We start from the raw sequence: 22,145 nt of genomic DNA, 5'->3' as shown, positions 1-22,145 counted from the left end.
CTACAGTGACAAAGCCTGAACAGGCTAGCCTATCACAGGTTCACCCTTCTCATTGGTTGAAAATGGCCTTCATGTTTGTACATCGCCACCTGTTGCTTTGGCATTGTACTGCATGTATATATTACATCAACAGTGTTAAACCACTGTGAGCGGCCTGGAGTGGATTGGAGCGGAGGAGAACTCTCGCTCCGGACGTCGCGCCGACCCATTTTAAAACCCACTCCTCGCTCACGTCAAAACCGCCCGCTCCGCGCCCCGCGCCGCTCACGCTCCGATCTGCTCACATGCACTGGTGTGTGTGTAGCTCCATCCTGACCTGTGTGTGTGTAGCTCCATCCTGACCTGTGTGTGTGTGTGTGTGTGTGTGTAGCTCCATCCTGACCTGTGTGTGTGTGTAGCTCCATCCTGACCTGTGTGTGTGTGTGTGTGTAGCTCCATCCTGACTGTGTGTGTGTGTAGCTCCATCCTGACTGTGTGTGTGTGTGTGTAGCTCCATCCTGACCTGTGTGTGTGTGTGTGTGTAGCTCCATCCTGACCTGTGTGTGTGTGTGTGTAGCTCCATCCTGACTGTGTGTGTGTGTAGCTCCATCCTGACTGTGTGTGTGTGTGTGTGTAGCTCCATCCTGACTGTGTGTGTGTGTAGCTCCATCCTGACTGTGTGTGTGTGTGTGTAGCTCCATCCTGACTGTGTGTGTGTGTAGCTCCATCCTGACCTGTGTGTGTGTGTGTAGCTCCATCCTGACCTGTGTGTGTGTGTAGCTCCATCCTCACTGTGTGTGTGTGTGTGTAGCTCCATCCTGACTGTGTGTGTGTGTAGCTCCATCCTCACTGTGTGTGTGTGTAGCTCCATCCTGACTGTGTGTGTGTGTAGCTCCATCCTGACTGTGTGTGTGTGTGTAGCTCCATCCTGACTGTGTGTGTGTGTGTAGCTCCATCCTGACTGTGTGTGTGTGTGTAGCTCCATCCTGACTGTGTGTGTGTGTGTAGCTCCATCCTGACTGTGTGTGTGTGTGTAGCTCCATCCTGACTGTGTGTGTGTGTGTGTAGCTCCATCCTGACTGTGTGTGTGTGTGTAGCTCCATCCTGACTGTGTGTGTGTGTAGCTACATCCTGACCTGTGTGTGTGTGTAGCTCCATCCTGACCTGTGTGTGTGTGTAGCTCCATCCTGACCTGTGTGTGTGTGTGTGTGTGTAGCTCCATCCTGACTGTGTGTGTGTGTAGCTCCATCCTGACTGTGTGTGTGTGTGTAGCTCCATCCTGACCTGTGTGTGTGTGTGTGTGTGTGTGTAGCTCCATCCTGACTGTGTGTGTGTGTAGCTACATCCTGACTGTGTGTGTGTGTGTAGCTCCATCCTGACTGTGTGTGTGTGTAGCTCCATCCTGACTGTGTGTGTGTGTGTAGCTCCATCCTGACTGTGTGTGTGTGTGTGTAGCTCCATCCTGACTGTGTGTGTGTGTAGCTCCATCCTGACTGTGTGTGTGTGTGTGTAGCTACATCCTGACCTGTGTGTGTGTGTAGCTCCATCCTGACCTGTGTGTGTGTGTGTGTAGCTCCATCCTGACCTGTGTGTGTGTGTAGCTCCATCCTGACTGTGTGTGTGTGTGTGTGTGTAGCTCCATCCTGACCTGTGTGTGTGTGTGTGTGTGTGTGTGTAGCTCCACCCTGACCTGTGTGTGTGTGTGTAGCTCCATCCTGACCTGTGTGTGTGTGTGTGTGTGTGTAGCTCCATCCTGACCTGTGTGTGTGTGTGTGTGTGTGTGTGTGTGTGTAGCTCCACCCTGACCTGTGTGTGTGTGTGTGTAGCTCCATCCTGACCTGTGTGTGTGTGTGTGTGTGTGTGTGTGTGTAGCTCCATCCTGACCTGTGTGTGTGTGTAGCTCCATCCTGACCTGTGTGTGTGTGTAGCTCCATCCTGACCTGTGTGTGTGTGTAGCTCCATCCTGACCTGTGTGTTTGTGTGTGTGTTGTTAGCTCCCATGTTAGCCGCCGTGGTGCTTTTCAACTTAGTTGGCACCGAATGTCAACATGGCTCCTAAAAGGCTGAAAGAGTTGTGATATTGTCTGATGATGGACATCTGGCTAATTGTTGTGGCAGTAAGTTGGTGGGTTTCTCAGGCAGGTTCGCTACTTGATACGTTAATAACGTATCATCACCCACCTAACCCCCTCTCTCCAATGTACAGTTTCTTCCCCCTCAAATGTATACTGTCTCTCTTTTAGAAACTCTGTCTCTTAAACAGTACTGTCTATCTGTAATGTCATAAATGTTATGATGAATTGAAAATGGCGGACCCTGATGTAAACAAGACGAAAGTCTTTCTCTGGTCTGCATCCCCTTAACACATTCGGGGCCATTGGGGGCCGTCTAATATCACTCTAGACGGCCAGCATTTCAAAATAGACTTGCATAGTTTGTGAGGCTGTTTGTAGAGCTAAATCTATACTTTATAGTATTGGTAGGGGTGTAACGGTACGCGGATACGTACTGTACCGCGTCAATGTGGTACTCCGGTACAGTACGCGCTGTGCACCGAACGATTGCAACGGTACGGAACCTTTTTTTTGCGGAACTTAAATCCCCCCCGGCCCTAATATAACGTGCACAACTAACCGGTGGTTGTTTGTTCATTCCACGCAGCGCGCAGCTACACTGAACGAGAGCATATTAGCCTTAGTATGGCGAGTCAATACTAACTGACAAGCCAGAGCTATGTCATTGTTCAACTTTATTGCAAACTTTATCACGCATTTGAAACGGCATCACCCGAATGTGAATATCACTGGTACAAGGAAGAAACGGACCCTAGTGCAAACCCAGCTCCCCGTTAGCATCTCGCTATTAATTCAGACCGGGCCAAAGCAATAACAAACGCCATTTATGGAACACATCTGTAAGTAACAAATGCATTGTTTTGTATTTTTAATCAAGTACTCAAAACAGCATTTTTCTACCTCAACATTTTAAGCCGTTCTGAGGCTGGGCTCCGCCCATACTCGGAATGCGATTTGAGTGACAGAGCGAGAGAGAGAGACATTGACGCGCAGGGGCCAAGCGGTCTCTCTTAATGAGTAATACAGGTGGCTGGCAGTTGGCTACAAGCATAGATGGGGCGGGCGTTATTATGCAGATGAGAAACCTCTGACGACACAGATACGCACAATTTCAGATGACTCACTTGAGTGAGGGACAATATTGTGAGATGAGAATTGGAAGAATGCGCCAAATTGAGAATTAGAGACATAGATCCTATTAATATAAGTCAACATAGCTAGAAAATAATGCTAAACACTAGAAAATGCCATTTATAAGATAGTTCCCCTTTAACAATTGTGTGTATTGAGCCGTACTGTATTGTACCCATTCTGCAATCTGTTAATAAAGTTTTCAATCAAACAATCAAAACGCTATGGAGCTGTTTGCTGCTCAAAGCGTCATCTCATCATCTCAAAGTTCTCAAACTGACTAAGATCAGTCTTGTTTGTTAACTAGTTCATATTGGTGCAAGACAGCGTTTTCTTTTGCCCTTTGCATCCTCGCTGATACGAGGTGTTTGCATGCGGTGGTGGTGAAGGTCACTGTGATTGATTGAAAATTTTATCAACAGATTGCAGAATGGGTACAATACAGTACGGCTCAATACACACACTTGTTAAGGGGATGCAGACCAGAGAAAGACTTTCGTCTTGTTTACATCAGGGTCCCCCATTTTCACTCCATCACAAGACACACCCTACTCTACTACATTAGATTAGATTCAAATGTACACAACGAAAAGAAGTTTAGCATCCAACCAGAGTGCAAACAGTAAAGTGCATTAGTGATATGTACAGATGATTAAACTGGGGTATTAAATATATCCATTAGTACTACTGAGTAATGGTGCTAATCAGATTCATGTACAGAGTTGTAGTAGTTCAATCATTATGAATTGAAAATGGGGGACCCTGATGTAAACAAGACTAACGTCTTTCTCAGGTCTGCATCCCCTTAACAATTGTGTGTATTGAGCCACGTACTGTATTGTACCCATTCTGCAATCTGTTAATACAATTTTCAATCAATCAATCAAAGTGTCCCAGACAGTACACAGCCCAGTGCCTGGAATGTGTCCAAATTGGTTTCCTGGGTCAAAATGTGTTTTCATGAATCCGGACATAATTTCAAATGTGGCCACCAGCATGAATAAAAAAAAAAACAACAACAACCGTTGCCTTGTCCCAGCATTTTTTGTAACTTGACATTAAAACAATGTCTCTTACTCGACGTACAAATGCGTTGCGAGTAGGGATGTCCGATATTATTGGCCTACCGATATTGGCATTAAAGGGGAACTATCTTATAAATGGCCTTTTTCAGTGTTTAGTTCAAGTTCAAGTTCAAGTTCAAGTTCTTTAATAGTTGTCATACAGAAGTACAGAATACTTTCATACAAAATGCTTCTTACTGTTACGCTCCAGAGACTGTGCTAGACAAGATAGTATCAAATAACATAATAACATAATATAGCATGAATTTAGAAGAAGAAAATGAGGTCACAGTGTTTGGTATAGACATATGTACAATGTTCTGAGTTACCATATAATATACAATACACAATACTATGCAGTGTACTAATGTACAGTACTATCTAGTGCAAAGCAGAAATGGGATGAGGTACAATTTTAGGTACAATTTACAGTAAGGTGTACGAGTTGTAGTGCAATCCTTCATCCATAAATATAAAGTGTGGGGAGTGGGTGCTACAGTGTGTTTGTTTAAAGTGGGTGTGTGCTATAAAGTGTGTGGAGTGGGTGCTACAGTGTGTTTGTTTAAAGTGAGTGTGTGCGTGTGGATGTGTGTGCTATGTGTGTTTGGTGGTTGTTGTTGTGTAGTGTTCATTCATTGTTCGTTTAGCAGCCTGATGGCCTGGGGATAGAAGCTACTTCTGAGTCTTTCTGTGCTCGCCTTGAGACTCCTGTATCGCTTGCCTGACGGCAGCAGTTCAAAGAGGCAGTTGTTCGGGTGGCTCGAGTCCTTAATAATTCTCTTAGCCTTCCCCTTGCAACGCTTGTAGTAAATGTTCTGGAGGGTGGGGAGCCCCCCTCCAATTGTGCGTTCGGCTGAACGTGTCACTCTTTGTAGTCTGCTTTGGTCTTTTGCAGTGCTATTCCCAAACCAGGAGGTGATGTTGCCGGTCAAGATGCTCTCTATTGTACATGAGTAGAAGTTCTTAAGGATCTTCTGGCTGACTTGGAACTTCCTTAGGCGCCTGAGGAAGTAGAGGCGTTGTCGTGCCTTCTTCACCACACTGTTAATGTGTGTGGTCCATGTCAAGTCCTCGGATATGTAGGCTCCGAGGTACTTGAAGCTGTTGACTCTCTCAACCGGTGCCCCGTCGATGCTGAGGGGGCTGTAGTCCTTGACCCCCGACCTCCTGAAGTCCACAATCATCTCCTTTGTTTTGCTGACGTTCAGGGAGAGGCTGTTTTCCTGGCACCATCCCGCCAGGACCTTGACCTCTTCCAGGTAGGCCCTCTCGTCGTTGGCAGAGATCAGGCCCACCACCACTGTGTCGTCAGCAAATTTGACGATTGTATTGCTACTCCGCTGAGCCACACAGTCGTGTGTGTACAGGGAGTAGAGGAGGGGACTCAGAACACAGCCCTGGGGGGCCCCTATGTTGAGGGTGATGGATGAGGAGGTGCAGTTGCCTGCTCTCACCACCTGGGGTCTGCCAGTCAGGAAGTCCAAGACCCACTGGCAGAGGTCATAGCCCAAGCCCAGGTCCCTGAGCTTGGCTATGAGTATGGAGGGGACTATGGTATTGAATGCCGAGCTGTAGTCGATGAATAGCATTCTCACATAGTTCCCCTGCCTCTTGTCCAGGTGTGATGCTGCTGTGTGCAGCACATGGGATATGGCGTCCTCCGTGGACCTGTTGGGGCGGTATGCAAATTGCAGGGGGTCCATGTTGATGGGGAGGGAGGAGCAGATGTAGCCCTTTACTAGCTTCTCGAAGCACTTCATGGCTATGGAGGTGAGAGCTACAGGGCGGTAGTCGTTGAGGCAAGCAGGCTTGGATTTTTTGGGTACAGGGATAATAGTGGACTTCTTCAGGCAGGTGGGGATGACAGCCTGTTCTAAGGACAGGTTAAATATGTCAGTGAATACTGGGGCCAGTTGGTCGGCACAGACTTTTAGGACGCGGCCGGGGATGCCGTCTGGACCTGCTGCCTTCCTGATATTCACTTTTTTAAAGGTCCGCCTCACCTCATGCTCTGTTACCCTGAACACTGCGCCTCCATCAGCAGCCGACCCCCCCCCCCCCATTGCCGAGGCTTGTGAGCTGGTGTTGTTATTACCAGCATCAAACCTCGCATAGAAGGTATTGAGGTCATTTGCTAAGGAGATGTCACTGTTCAGTTTGAGGGAGGCGCCTTTGTAGTCTGTCATCGTTTTGAGCCCCTGCCACATAGCTCTAGAGTCAGCTTGTTCAAACTGGAGTTCAATTTTATCCCTGTAGCGTCGTTTGGCCTCTGTCACAGTCCTCCTTACGTTGTATCGCGCCACCTTGTGGTCATTCATGTTGCCTGCCTCTAGGCCGTCGTTGTATGCTTTGGTGCGCTCTCTCAGAGCTTCACGGACGGATTTGTCTACCCAGGGTTTTTGATTTGGGTAAACTTTCATTTTGGTAGTGGGGATTGTTTCTTTCACCCTAGTACAGACATAGTCCAGCACTGTCTCCGTGTAGGCATTAATGTTATCTGTGTCGCGGAACACATTCCAGTCTGTGTTGTGAAACACTGACCGGATCGTATCCTCTGACGTCACATCCCATTTCTGCACCTCTCGCGAGACCACGGGAGTACTTTTAATTTTCTGTCTGTACTTCGGTGTAAGAAAAATTGATGCGTGATCTGACTTACCGAAGCCACTATCAGAATGAGCCTTGTAGCCACCTTTAAATTGCGTGTAACAGTGATCTAGGATGTTACCGCCTCTGGTGTTGCAAGTCACATGCTGATAGAAGTCGGGCAATGCCTTTCTCAGATTGGCGCTATTGAAATCTCCCAGAACTAAAATGGCGGCGTTAACATTCGCCTCTTGGATTTTATTTACCTCGTCGTGTAGTCTGGAGAGCGCAACCTTGTTGCTGGCTTCAGCTTGCGGTGGAATATACACTCCGACCAGGACGATCGCCGTTAACTCCCTCGGGAGGAAGAAAGGACGACACTTGATGGTTATATATTCCAGTTCTGGGGAGCAGTGGTTGGATAGTTCCTTCACGTTAGTTGGGTCAGTCCAATTTTTGTTCAACATGAAGGCAATACCTCCTCCACGTTGTTTACCGGATTCTGCTGTTCTATCCTTGCGGTGAATGAAGAAATGATCGGCCGGTTGAATAGCGTGGTCTGGGACTTCTGGCGCCAGCCACGTCTCGATGAAGCAGAGAACGTTACAGTCCCTAACGTCTCTCTGGAATTGAATCCTTGCTCGGATGTCGTCTAGTTTATTGTCTATTGATTGTACATTGGCTAGCAATATACTGGGTAGTGGTGTCCTGTGCCGCCTGGTTCTCAGCCTGTTACGGACTCCAGCTCTCTTTCCTCGCCGTCTGGGTCCTTTGTCCCTGGGGGCGAGATCCGGTCCTGATGTCCTCAAGATCTCAACGGGCCATTGTTGCGGTTCAGAGAGCTGATCCAGAGAGTAATCCAGTCGGTAAGTTTCCCGTAATCCAATGTCTATAAGTGACTGACGGTCATACACATTAATTGCACCTACTGTTGGTACAGACAAAACTCTTAAAACTATAAATATTAACAAAAGTATGCACAGTCTCGACGGAGCGCACAGACAGGCAGCCGGACGTAGCGGCGCCATCTTTGGCGTTTAGCATTGTTTCCTAGCTATGTGGACTTATATTAATATGATCTATGTCTCTAATTCTCATATTGGCGCATTCTTCCAATTCTCCTCTCACAATATTCACCCTCACTGAACTCAGTCATCTGAAAATGTGATGATCTGTCTGTGATGTCAGAGAGACTCAGCTGCATAATAATGTGGCAGTTGGCACCAGGCCACACAGTGGTTTAGGAGCCCAGCCTCAAAACGGCTCGAGATCTTGAGGTAGAAAAATGCTGTTTTTGAGGACTTGATTAGAAATACAAAACAATGAATTAAAAAAAATTATAATTACAGAGGTGTTCCATAAACTCACAGGAATTGTGTAAAAGTGCCCAAATAGTGAAAGAAATAGTAAAATAGTTCCCCTTTAAAATGTGATATCGGAAATTATCTGTATAATTCTTTATTTATTTATTTTACATTTATTTAACCTTTATTTAACCAGGCAAGTAAGAACTAATTCTGATTTAATTTATTGTCAAAAGTATGCATAATGTTGTGTTAATTCCACGACAAGAGATATGTAAGGGATAATGTATAGCTACGAGGTCATTGTCGCAAAATAATTGACCGACACAGAGTTTAGAACACCGAGGCGCCTCGCCGAGGTGTTTTAAACGTACTGAAGGTCAATTATTTTGCGACAATGACAGAGTATAGGCTATACATTATCCTGCTTATTACATGGCTAACTTACTAACAATATACAGGGTTCGTACGGGTGCTGGAAATCCTTGAAATGCTTGTATTTCAATGTGCTGTTTTAAATGTGCTTGAATTGTGTATAAAGTGCTGGAAAGTTATTGAAATTGTAATTGCACTTTATACTTTCATAATAAATCGCTATCTAACTGAATAGTTTGTTTTTTAGACAAAGAAATAAAATAAGTCGGAGCGACTCGAGCGAGCCTATTTTGCGTTCGCCTTTCACGCTAAATGAAATGTGGCTGGGCTCGACCCGTAGTGTTTTTTTTTATCTGTGCCGTCTGAGAACAGCGTGCGCGCGCGCGTGTGTGTGTGTGTGGCCAACATGCCGGGAGGCTGTCGTTTTAATGAGCTCTGGCTTGGAGATATAAAATATAAGTCATGGTTAATCCCAGAGTAGCCGTGTGCAACATATGCAGAAAGGACTTGCAGATCTTTACCATCTTTCGAGCCACATGAAAGGTGAGCCAATGAGCATGGATGTTATTAACGTGTCTCGGCCTGGCTCGCCGAGTTTGAGACTACAAGACTCCACACCTGTCTCCGTAAATGATCGTTGTAAAAATACCACTTCAATAATCGAAATAGTCAAGTAACAGGCAGAATACACTATTGGAATTACAAACTCGAGCAATAGGCTAACGTTAGCTGCTAACCAAGTTATCCATGAGGACTATGCTAAGCTAACTAGCGTTAGCTGCTAACCCTGGAACATGCTCAAAGTGGACTCCACAACACTAGTTCCATTCTTGAGGAAAGGGGGTGGGTTATATTGACAACGCTTGACAACAGAAGTTTAAACATAACTTCATATTTATTGGTTATTCGTTTCTTTATATCATCCAGTTTGCATCTCTGTGTGTTAAACTCTTCCTGTTTACATTCGAGTGTGACATCATCACCTATGGCAGCTTAGACGATCAAAACGCAAACCTAGAACAAAACCCGATGGGGGGGGGGGGCCCTCTCTCGTGCGTTCTCTCTCTCTCTCTCTCTCTCTCTCTCTCTCTCTCTCTCTCTCTCTCTCTCTCTCTACATTCAATGATTTAGCCAAACGTTACAGTATAGATTACTAACTGGATAGTTGATGATATAAACATTTAATTTCATTATCTGAAATATTCTAAAATCATTAAGTCTGCTATAAGCCATTATCCCTTTGTGTGTGATTATTATTTTCTCACAGTAGTGTATATATATATATATATATATATATGTGTGTGTGTGTGTTTGGCTAAAGTGGATAGAAAACACAGTACTCTGCAAAAGTCTTAGGCACCCAAGAGTTTTTATATAAATGGTCTTAGATGTAAATACATTTTTTTATTAGTGTCAGTAGACTACTCTTAGTATATTTTCATTAAATAATTTTTTAAAGCCTCTTCATGGTTTAATAATGCAAACATATGTTGCAGGGACTTATTATAATCATCATATTGGCGTGACTGTATGCATCAAAGGGTTAAATCAAGCATTTTTAAGTGCTTTGGAGGAAATGTCAAAATATTGCGATATATATCGTGATATGGCCAAAAAATATCGCGATATCATTTAGAGGCCATATCGCCCAGCCCTACATCAGGGTCCCCCATGTTCAATTCATCATGACATTTATAACATACACGACATACAGATATACAGTACGTTACTGCATAACACATCGGCTCAGCCAGGTTATATTTGATGCCAAGTCTACATCATTCTGGTTGTTTATAGCACAATAACATCTGATTTAATGTGATGGAAGAAGTGAAATAATCATTTTGAGTAAATATTTAATTTACCACAGCCGCATAAGATGCTGGAAAATCTTGAAAATGCACCTTGAAAATGCTTGAAAAGTGCTTGCATTTTGCCTTGGAAAAGGTGTACAAACCCTGAATATACCTAATTCATTTTACACCATCGACAAGACGAGATCAAATGCAGACGCGGTTGTTCTGTTCTGTCACCGCGGCTGCCGGCAGGTCTGTGGCCTGATTGCACTGATGACTGAGTGCAGCTGTGCATATGCTGAGCAGCTTTCATGACTGCACTGATGCTGTGTGTCAGTGGTGCTTGATTGGTCCAGCTGCGCACAGCGGTCATTATTGCTCGGCAGAGGTTTGTTATCGAGTAATAACGGACCTCCGACGAGCGCTATTGACCAATCACAATCGAGCATTTCGGCGAATGTTAAAATGCCAACATTACCTGAAATAGTCCGTTTTTGCGAGGCTGGTCGTTGCTGTAATGTTGTTTCTCAACACCGGCTCCTCAGCTATGTGGAGGAACTGGTTCTGGGTGCGAGAGGAGGAGGCCTCAGCCCGGCCTGAGGAACTGGTTGTGGGTGCGAGAGGAGGCCTCAGCCCGGCCTGAGGAACTGGTTGTGGGTGCGAGAGGAGGCCTCAGCCCGGCCTGAGGAACTGGTTGTGGGTGCGAGAGGAGGCCTCAGCCCGGCCTGAGTCTCGTGGTGAAATGACGACAAAGTTCAGGATAAGAACCGCGGAGGTAGAGCTGCCGCGATTACCGCATTACCGCGGTATCGCTGTTACATCACGGCCACCGCAGAGTAGGCTGAATACCGCGTCACCGCTGTTTTTTATAATAATAATAATAAATTACCCTCCTCTCGTTGGGCTTGCGGCTCTGCAGATATACCCTACTCCTCTATCGAGGTTCCAAGCGACCCTATTGGGTACTAGAAAAGTCACGTGAAACATTGCAGACCACTGATTGGTCAGAAGAGAGACGCGTCACACGTTGTAGAGTCATGCAGTGTGTTACCACCAATCGGCAAGCGCGTATACGTTTTTTACGTCCTGAATGTCAGCTCATCACAACACGGCTAATAACGTTAGCTTTAACTCTCCGCCGGAGTGGACTACCATCGCTCATCAGGAGTACTAAACGAGACATAATGATTTTACTGTCTGCAACGAATGTTATAATAAAGGCCCTTCGTTCTATACACTTGTCTGATTGAAAACTTTATTAACAGACCGCAGAATGGGACAACTCAGCACGCTCTGAGCAAAGAAAGGAACTGAGATATGAATAGAGTATTGCTTGCCTTGCTATGGTCCGGTAAATACGCTGATGTTATTGAACGTATAACTATATGATGTTAATGCCACAAAACGAATGCCTTTATTATAAAGTAGTAACTTTATAGTAATAATAATAAGAAAGGGTCGGGGGGGGGTAACCACCCCTGCCCGCGACACCGAGTGAACTGCGCACGACCAGAGGGGAAACTTCGAATCCGTGTTTCACTTTCAATAACTAATGCGTGCTTGCCGAATCCCAAACAAAGTCATCCTCTAAAGATAGACATTTAGACTAGAGGCAGGCTATATGCTATAAAGAGTAGACTACTACTAAAAAAAAAATGCATTCAAACTTTTTTTTTAAATTTTTTGTGTGCGTGCGGTAATAACCGCGGCGGTAGGAAATATTTTGCAAATGTATGCGGTAAGGAAAACATCAATACCGCGGCAGCTCTACGCGGAGGACCCTGGTGTAAACAAGACGAAAGTCTTTCTCTGGTCGGCATCGTGGGCCGTCGGTTGTGTGATAGTAAAGGGTTATAACCTTCTGTCGTGTGTGGCAGTGAAAGGGTTAACCGGCTGTTGTGTGGCAGTGAAAGGGTTAACCGGCTGTGAATTGTCGCAGTGAAAGGGGTTAACCGTTTGGTAGTGCGGCAGTGAAAGGGTTAACAATTGTGTGTATTGAGCCGTACTGTATTGTACCCGTTCTGCAATCTGTTAATACAATTTTCAATCAATCAATCAATCAGTCAAACCACAGGATTCACCAAACGGCAAGCTGCCTTAATACTTGAATAAGTGCTTCAGTGAAATTACACCACGGGGCGACAGTGGCGGGTTGAGCAGTGGTCTGGTAATCCGGAGGTTCCCAGTTCGATTCCAGCTCCTCCCGGGCAGCGTGTCAAAGTGTCCTTGAGCAAGACACCTAACCCCTAATTGCTCCCGATCTGTGTGAATGTGCGACTGAATGGGTGAATGTGAGGAACAAATTGTAAAGCGCTTTGGATAAAAGCTGTTTATATAAATGCAGCCGTTTACCATTTACCATTACACCACCTCTTGCAAGGGTCTTACATCTTACACACACATCCATAGCCTTAAGGTCCCTTGAGTTTGCTCTGAACATAGCATTTTGCTATGATGCCTCTAGCTCATGGAATGAACGGGGGACCCTGATGTAAACAAGACAAAAGTCTTTCTCTGGTCTGCATCCCCTTAACACTTTGAGTGCCGGCCTCCGTGTCCTATTTACCCCGTTGAATGCCGCCACCCACTTCAATGATAGAGCTCTCATATTTGCGAACGCATAAACTATATCTTAAATTTTTACTGTGTCTAATATGGCCGTCGCTTATCAATGACTTGTTTGCAGTCAACATTGTCGAAACGGATTGTTTTTTAATCGGTTAATTTCCGTTTTATACCATTTTGAAAAACGCTTGTTTCTTGAAACGTCCAGAAGATTTCAGAAGATTCTGTGATAATCGCCCTTTACTGGAATACACAAAACACGTTGTCATTTTCCGGCCTGAACTGTCCTGAGACACAGGAATAACATACTGACTGAACTGTCCTGAGGGCACAGGAAGAACATACTGACTGAACTGTCCTGGGGCACAGGAAGAACATACTGACTCAACTGTTCTGAGGCACAGGAAGAACATACTGACTGAACTGTCCTGGGGCACAGGAAGAACATACTGACTGAACTGTCCTCAGGAAGAACATACTGACTGAACTGTCCTCAGGAAGAACATACTGACTGAACTGTCCTGGAGCACAGGAAGAACATACTGACTGAACTGTCCTGGGGCACAGGAAGAACATACTGACTGAACTGTCCTCAGGAAGAACATACTGACTGAACTGTCCTGGAGCACAGGAAGAACATACTGACTGAACTGTCCTGGGGCACAGGGAGAACATACTGACTGAACTGTCCTGAGGCTGAGACACAGGAAGAACATACTGACTGAACTGTCCTGAGACACAGGAAGAACATACTGACTGAACTGTCCTGGGGCACAGGAAGAACATACTGACTGAACTGTCCTGAGGACATGGGAAGAACATACTGACTGAACTGTCCTGGGGCACAGGAAGAACATACTGACTGAACTGTCCTGGGGCACAGGAAGAACATACTGACTGAACTGTCCTGAGGACACGGGAAGAACATACTGACTGAACTGTCCTGAGGACCAGGGCTCTACACTAACCTTTTTCACTAGGGGCACAGGTGCTCCTAAATGAGAAAAGTTAGGAGCACACAAATAAATTTTAGGAGCACCCAAAAATATTTAGGAGCACAGTGAAAATATTTCAAGTAAAAGATTATTTTTTTTTATTTTTTTTTATAAATGTATATTTGTACTGTGCGTGCATGTGTGTAAATTAGCTCTTGCTACAACCCTCCATGTTTACATTTTGTATTTTGTACTTCATTAACATGTGCTGTCCCTATCAAATAAACTATCAAATCAAACTACTGCTACAAAAGTAACAGTCACTTAACTTTAGCTTTTGCCCCTTTTATGCATACAATGCCTATGTTTTGGCTGTGTTTCTCTTCTAGAGAAATAATCCTTTCAGGGTTGCCTATTGAAATACTGTACACCTCCAGTACAGAAACATTGTTTATGAGTTTGCGTGTCAGGTAGACCATTGATTGACAGTCGAGTCTGCCAATTACGTCACACCGCTTGCACTCCAGCCGTCCGGCGCTGCAGCTGGACCCTAACCTCGTTCCCAGCTTTATCTCGAGAGATAAAAGCTGTACCCTATTGCCCACCTCTGCTGTTCATAACGCTAGCCAAGTTAGCTGTACACACATACACAGTGGGCCAGTTACTTTGGTGTAGGGGTGTAACAATGCATCGATCCTAAGGGGAAAATTCAACTGAATACCCTGAAGACTCTGGCAGGAGCACTCATTCAAGGGTACTACGACTATGCGTGCACCTCATGGTACCAAAGCACCTCAAAGGCGCTTAAAACAAAATTACAAACATCACAAAACAAACTGGTCAGACTACTACTTGACCTTACCCCCAGAACCCACCTCACCCCTGCCCAGTTTGACAACCTAGGATGGCTTAGAGTAGACGACAGAGTACAGCAACTTGCAATGGGTCTGGTCTACAAGATACAAGTCAAGTTCTTTAATAGTTGTCATACAGAAGTACAGAATACTTTCATACAAAATGCTTCTTACTGTTACGCTCCAGAGACTGTGCTAGACAAGATAGTATCAAATAACATAATAACATAATATAGCATGAATTTAGAAGAAGAAAATGAGGTCACAGTGTTCGGTATAGACATATGTACAATGTTCTGAGTTACCATATAATATACAATACACAATACTATGCAGTGTACTAATGTACAGTACTATCTAGTGCAAAGCAGAAATGGGATGAGGTACAATTTTAGGTACAATTTACAGTAAGGTGTACGAGTTGTAGTGCAATCCTTCATCCATAAATATAAAGTGTGGGGAGTGGGTGCTACAGTGTGTTTGTTTAAAGTGGGTGTGTGCTATAAGTGTGTGGAGTGGGTGCTACAGTGTGTTTGTTTAAAGTGAGTGTGTGCGTGTGGATGTGTGTGCTATGTGCGTTTGGTGGTTGTTGTTGTGTAGTGTTCATTCATTGTTCGTTTAGCAGCCTGATGGCCTGGGGATAGAAGCTTCTTCTGAGTCTTTCTGTGCTCGCCTTGAGACTCCTGTATCGCTTGCCTGACCGCAGCAGTTCAAAGAGGCAGTTGTTCGGGTGACTGGAGTCTTTAATGATTCTCTTAGCCTTGCCCTTGCAACGCTTGTAGTAAATGTTCTGGAGGGTGGGGAGCCCCCCTCCAATTGTGCGTTCGGCTGAACGTGTCACTCTTTGTAGTCTGCTTTGGTCTTGTGCAGTGCTATTCCCAAACCAGGAGGTGATGTTGCCGGTCAAGATGCTCTCTATTGTACATGAGTAGAAGTTCTTAAGGATCTTCTGGCTGACTTGGAACTTCCTTAGGCGCCTGAGGAAGTAGAGGCATTGTCGTGCCTTCTTCACAACACTGTTAATGTGTGTGGTCCATGTCAAGTCCTCGGATATGTAGGCTCCGAGGTACTTAAAGCTGTTGACTCTCTCAACCGGTGCCCCGTCGATGCTGAGGGGGCTGTAGTCCTTGACCCGCGACCTCCTGAAGTCCACAATCATTTCCTTTGTTTTGCTGACGTTCAGGGAGAGGCTGTTTTCCTGGCACCATCCCGCCAGGACCTTGACCTCTTCCAGGTAGGCCCTCTCGTCGTTGGCAGAGATCAGGCCCACCACCACTGTGTCGTCAGCAAATTTGACGATTGTATTGCTACTCCGCTGAGCCACACAGTCGTGTGTGTACAGGGAGTAGAGGAGGGGACTCAGAACACAGCCCTGGGGGGCCCCTATGTTGAGGGTGATGGATGAGGAGGTGCAGTTGCCTGCTCTCACCACCTGGGGTCTGCCAGTCAGGAAGTCCAAGACCCACTGGCAGAGGTCATAGCCCAAGCCCAGGTCCCTGAGCTTGGCTATGAGTATGGAGGGGACTATGGTATTGAATGCCGAGCTGTAGTCGATGAATAGCATTCTCACATAGTTCCCCTGCCTCTTGTCCAGGTGTGATGCTGCTGTGTGCATGGGATATGGCGTCCTCCGTGGACCTGTTGGGGCGGTATGCAAATTGCAGGGGGTCCATGTTGATGGGGAGGGAGGAGCAGATGTAGCCCTTTACTAGCTTCTCGAAGCACTTCATGGCTATGGAGGTGAGAACTACAGGGCGGTAGTCGTTGAGGCAAGCAGGCTTGGATTTTTTGGGTACAGGGATAATAGTGGACTTCTTCAGGCAGGTGGGGATGACAGCCTGTTCTAGGGACAGGTTAAATACACTATACGACTAAGGTACCCATGTACATGTCAAAATACTTCCCAAAGGTCAGTGAATACCACAACCACTACACCAGAGGAAGCTCAACAAATCATGTTAAACCCAGATTCGGCTCAAACAAGGGACTAAACACGTTTCGCAATTATGCCACATCAATGTGGAACGCCCTACCCAAAGCTGTAAAGGAATGTGAATCCCTACCCACATTCAAAACTGCTCTTAAAGAGCACCTACGGGAGGCTGCAATTCGAAACTGGCCACCGTAAATGCCCAAAACCCCCACCACCTCCTAATAGACAGTCTCCTCCCCACCGCATGTACATATTCCCTCCCCGCCGTATGGATATTTCTCTCCCACCCACCCACCCCCTCCTAATGTACAGTCCCCTCCCCATCATACAACATTGTTTTCATTTCTGTCTCTCTCATTAAAGATTGACCATAAAATGATAACAAAATTTTTTTGAGATTTGAAAAGAGATGCAATTTCAGACATGTCAGGATCTAGGGGTAACAGTACTGTATATTTGAATACCGTTTATGTCACAAATGTATCAGTACTAAATACCTATATGTCCCTATGCCATAAATGTCATGTATGTTGTGTATGTCATGTCTATATGAATTGAAAATGGGGGACCCTGATGGAAACAAGACAAACGTCTTTTTCAGGTCTGCATCCCCTTAACAATTGTATGTATTGAGCGGTACTGTATTGTACCCATTCTGCAATCTGTTAAATAAAGTTTTCATTCATTCATTCATTCATTCATTCATTCATTCATTCATTCATTCATTCATTCATCGATTTGAAAATGTTAGAATCGATTATCGCAATTTGAATGTGTACACAGTGTTATGTTGTTATCATGTCCGTTACAGTCAACACAACGGCATACGCTACTGCATCAACGTTATGATTAACAAAGCAAGGCATTCGTTTTGTTGCATTAACGTTATATTACTATTGCTATCGCTAAATCTAGGTGTTCTAAAATATATTGCTATTGGTAAGACTAGAAGTTACATGTCTCGGGGAAACTCTCGCATATCACAATGGTGGCGTTTCAGGAAGTAAACAAGCCAAATGAGAGCTTCCGATTGGTCATTTGCTTTCTTTCTCATGAAACCAGTCACGTCACTATACTGTGATTGGACCGTTGGCTTGAGTGCAATGTGGGACTTGTAGTTTTTTTAACGATCTCGCAGCGGAGGAAAGAAAAGACGAGAGAGGCTATAATCTGTATTCGCACAGCGTGCGCGTAATTGATTTTTACGGTTCGCAGTTTTCGCACACAAATATTTTTAGGGGCATATGCGAGCAATTTGGTCGCACTGTAGAGCCCTGCTGAGGACACAGGAAGAACATACTGACTGAACTGTCCTGGAGCACAGGAAGAACATACTGACTGAACTGTCCTGGGGCACAGGAAGAACATACTGACTGAACTGTCCTGGGGCACAGGAAGAACATACTGACTGAACTGTACTGGGGCACAGGAAGAACATACTGACTGAACTGTCATGGGGCACAGGAAGAACATACTGACTGAACTGTCCTGAGACACAGGAAGAACATACTGACTGAACTGTCCTGAGACACAGGAAGAACATACTGACTGAACTGTCCTGAGACACAGGAAGAACATACTGACTGAACTGTCCTGAGACACAGGAAGAACATACTGACTGAACTGTCCTGAGACACAGGAAGAACATACTGACTGAACTGTCCTGAGACACAGGAAGAACATACTGACTGAACTGTCCTGAGACACAGGAAGAACATACTGACTGAACTGTCCTCAGGAAGAACATACTGACTGAACTGTACTGGGGCACAGGAAGAACATACTGACTGAACTGTCCTGAGGACACAGGAAGAACATACTGACTGAACGAAACTGACAAGTTATATTCATTAAAGAAAGTTGATTTAATAAAAAAAATACTAATTTAATCAGATTAATCACTTTATTCAAATTGTGGATTTCGTTTTATTTTATTTTTTTTTTAAGATGTGGTTAGATAGTGCTCAGATAGTTGTCAGATAGTGGTCAGATAGTGGTCAGATAGTAGTTGGATAGTAGTTAGATAGTAGTTAGATAGTGGTCAGATAGTAGTTAGATAGTAGTTAGATAGTGGTCAGATAGTAGTTAGATAGTAGTCAGATAGTGGCCAGATAGTGGTCAGATAGTAGTTAGATAGTGGTCAGATAGTAGTCAGATAGTGGTTAGATAGTAGTTAGATAGTTGTCAGATAGTAGTCAGATAGTGGCTAGATAGTAGTTAGATAGTAGTTGTTAGATAGTAGTTAGATAGTAGTTAGATAGTAGTTAGATAGTGGTCAGATAGTAGTTAGGTAGTAGTTAGATAGTAGTTAGATAGTGGTCAGATAGTAGTTAGGTAGTAGTTAGATAGTGGTCAGATAGTGGTCAGATAGTAGTTAGATAGTGGTCAGATAGTAGTTAGATAGTGGTTAGATAGTAGTTAGATAGTGGTCAGATAGTGGTTAGATAGTAGTTAGATAGTGGTCAGATAGTGGTTAGATAGTAGTTAGATAGTAGTTAGATAGTGGTCAGATAGTGGTCAGATAGTGGTCAGATAGTGGTCAGATAGTAGTTAGATAGTAGTTAGATAGTAGTTAGATAGTGGTCAGATAGTGGTCAGATAGTAGTTAGATAGTGGTCAGATAGTAGTTAGATAGTGGTTAGATAGTGGTCAGATAGTGGTTAGATAGTGGTCAGCTAGTGGTTAGATAGTAGTTAGATAGTAGTTAGATAGTGGTCAGATAGTGGTTAGATAGTAGTTAGATAGTGGTCAGATAGTGGTCAGATAGTTGTTAGATAGTAGTTAGATAGTGGTCAGATAGTGGTCAGATAGTAGTTAGATAGTAGTTAGATAGTGGTCAGATAGTGGTTAGATAGTAGTTAGATAGTGGTCAGATAGTGGTCAGATAGTGGTTAGATAGTAGTTAGATAGTGGTCAGATAGTGGTCAGATAGTAGTTAGATAGTGGTCAGATAGTAGTTAGATAGTAGTTAGATAGTAGTTAGATAGTGGTCAGATAGTAGTTAGATAGTAGTTAGATAGTGGTCAGATAGTGGTCAGATAGTAGTTAGATAGTGGTCAGATAGTAGTTAGATAGTGGTTAGATAGTGGTCAGATAGTGGTTAGATAGTGGTCAGCTAGTGGTTAGATAGTAGTTAGATAGTAGTTAGATAGTGGTCAGATAGTGGTTAGATAGTAGTTAGATAGTGGTCAGATAGTGGTCAGATAGTTGTTAGATAGTAGTTAGATAGTGGTCAGATAGTGGTCAGATAGTAGTTAGATAGTAGTTAGATAGTGGTCAGATAGTGGTTAGATAGTAGTTAGATAGTGGTCAGATAGTGGTCAGATAGTGGTTAGATAGTAGTTAGATAGTGGTCAGATAGTGGTCAGATAGTAGTTAGATAGTGGTCAGATAGTAGTTAGATAGTAGTTAGATAGTAGTTAGATAGTGGTCAGATAGTAGTTAGATAGTAGTTAGATAGTGGTCAGATAGTAGTTAGATAGTAGTTAGATAGTAGTTAGATAGTGGTCAGATAGTGGTCAGATAGTGGTCAGATAGTGGTCAGCTAGTGGTTAGATAGTAGTTAGATAGTGGTCAGATAGTGGTTAGATAGTAGTTAGATAGTGGTCAGATAGTGGTCAGATAGTTGTTAGATAGTAGTTAGATAGTGGTCAGATAGTTGTTAGATAGTAGTTAGATAGTGGTCAGATAGTGGTCAGATAGTAGTTAGATAGTAGTTAGATAGTGGTCAGATAGTGGCTAGATAGTAGTTAGATAGTGGTCAGATAGTGGTCAGATAGTGGTTAGATAGTAGTTAGATAGTGGTCAGATAGTGGTTAGATAGTAGTTAGATAGTGGTCAGATAGTGGTTAGATAGTAGTTAGATAGTGGTCAGATAGTGGTCAGATAGTGGTTAGATAGTAGTTAGATAGTGGTCAGATAGTGGTTAGATAGTAGTTAGATAGTGGTCAGATAGTGGTCAGATAGTAGTTAGATAGTAGTTAGATAGTGGTCAGACAGGAGGTGTGTTGTACTGGGCAGTTCCCAGGAGAGGGGTGGCTGACAAAGTATGTGTGTGTTTAGTGAACGAACCCTGAGTACATAAAGGTAGAGGCTCCTTCTCTCCTCTCCTCTCTCCTTTCCTCTCCTCTCCTGTCATATCCTTGTCTCCTCTCCTCTCTCCTCTCTCCTGTCATATCCTCGTCTCTCTGTCTCTCTGTCTCTCTCTCACTCTCACTCACTTTCTTTCTTTCTCTGCCTCTCTCTCTGTCTGTGTGTCACTCTCCTCTCTCTCTCACTTCCTGTCTCTGTCACTCTTCCTCTCTCTACTTCTCTTCCAATCCCCTTTTGCTTTCCCCTCTCACCCACACACACTCTCTCTCTCTCTGGATTATATACTGTATTACATACTGTAGCCCCAACCCTTGACTTCACACACGTGAGCCGTCGTCCTGATATCCACATCCGTGTGTCCCCTACCCTAGGCTTCAGTGCCAACCCCCCCCCCAATCATAAAATGTCCTCTGAGTTGCCGTAGCTCAGGTATAAAATGTCCTCTGAGTTGCCGTAGCTCAGGTATAAAATGTCCTCTGAGTTGCCGTAGCTCAGGTATAAAATGTCCTCTCTGAGTTGCCGTAGCTCAGGTATAAAATGTCCTCTGAGTTGCCGTAGCTCAGGTATAAAATGTCCTCTGAGTTGCCGTAGCTCAGGTATAAAATGTCCTCTGAGTTGCCGTAGCTCAGGTATAAAATGTCCTCTCTGAGTTGCCGTAGCTCAGGTATAAAATGTCCTCTGAGTTGCCGTAGCTCAGGTATAAAATGTCCTCTGAGTTGCCGTAGCTCAATAAATCCCCATGGGGCACACAGTCCTGTAAGAATAGTAAATTGACACCAAAGCAAAGAGAAGAAAGATAAATTGTCTTCCACCGATTAGGACGGGCCTCACAGCAAGACTGGGCATGGCGGAGGTATGCTGAGAACACACACACACACGCACACAGACACACATACAGACATCGAATCATACTTCATTACTAGCTGTATTGCTCAACCAGACTCTTAATGACTTCTGGTTCACTAGGAAAAGTGCTTTTTCTTTTTGATGCCTCCAACTCCTGGAATGTCCTCCGACTGACTCTGAAGCCGAAGGTTCTTCCTCCTCTTGCTGCCTTTTAAAGCCACTGCGTCCACTTGTAAAGTCTCTCTCTCTCTCTCTCTCTCTCTCTCTCTCTCTCTCTCTCTCTCTCTCTCTCTCTCTCTCTCTCTCTCTCTCTCTCTCTCTCTCTCTCTCTCTCTCTCTCTCTCTCTCTCTCTCTCTCTCTCTCTCTCTGACTCTCTCTCTTTGACTCTCTCTCTGCTCTCTGTCTCTCTCTGTCTCTCTCTCTCTTTCTCTGGCTCTCTCTCTCTTACTCTCTCTCTCTCTCTCTCTCTCTGGCTCTCTGGCTCTCTGGTTCTCTGGCTCTCTTTCTCTCTTTCTCTTTCTCTCTCTCTGGAACTCTCTCCTCCAAGACATTAGAGACTCGAGCGTCTACATTTTCCAGTCCTGCCTCGAGACCATACGTCTCCTCCAC

This window comes from Notolepis coatsorum (genome assembly GCF_963971535.1).
Source record: "Notolepis coatsorum genome assembly, chromosome: 3".
NCBI classification, from domain to species: Eukaryota; Metazoa; Chordata; class Actinopteri; order Aulopiformes; family Paralepididae; genus Notolepis; species Notolepis coatsorum.
The sequence above is the reverse complement of the archived record's forward strand: the minus strand, read 5'-3'. Positions refer to the sequence as shown.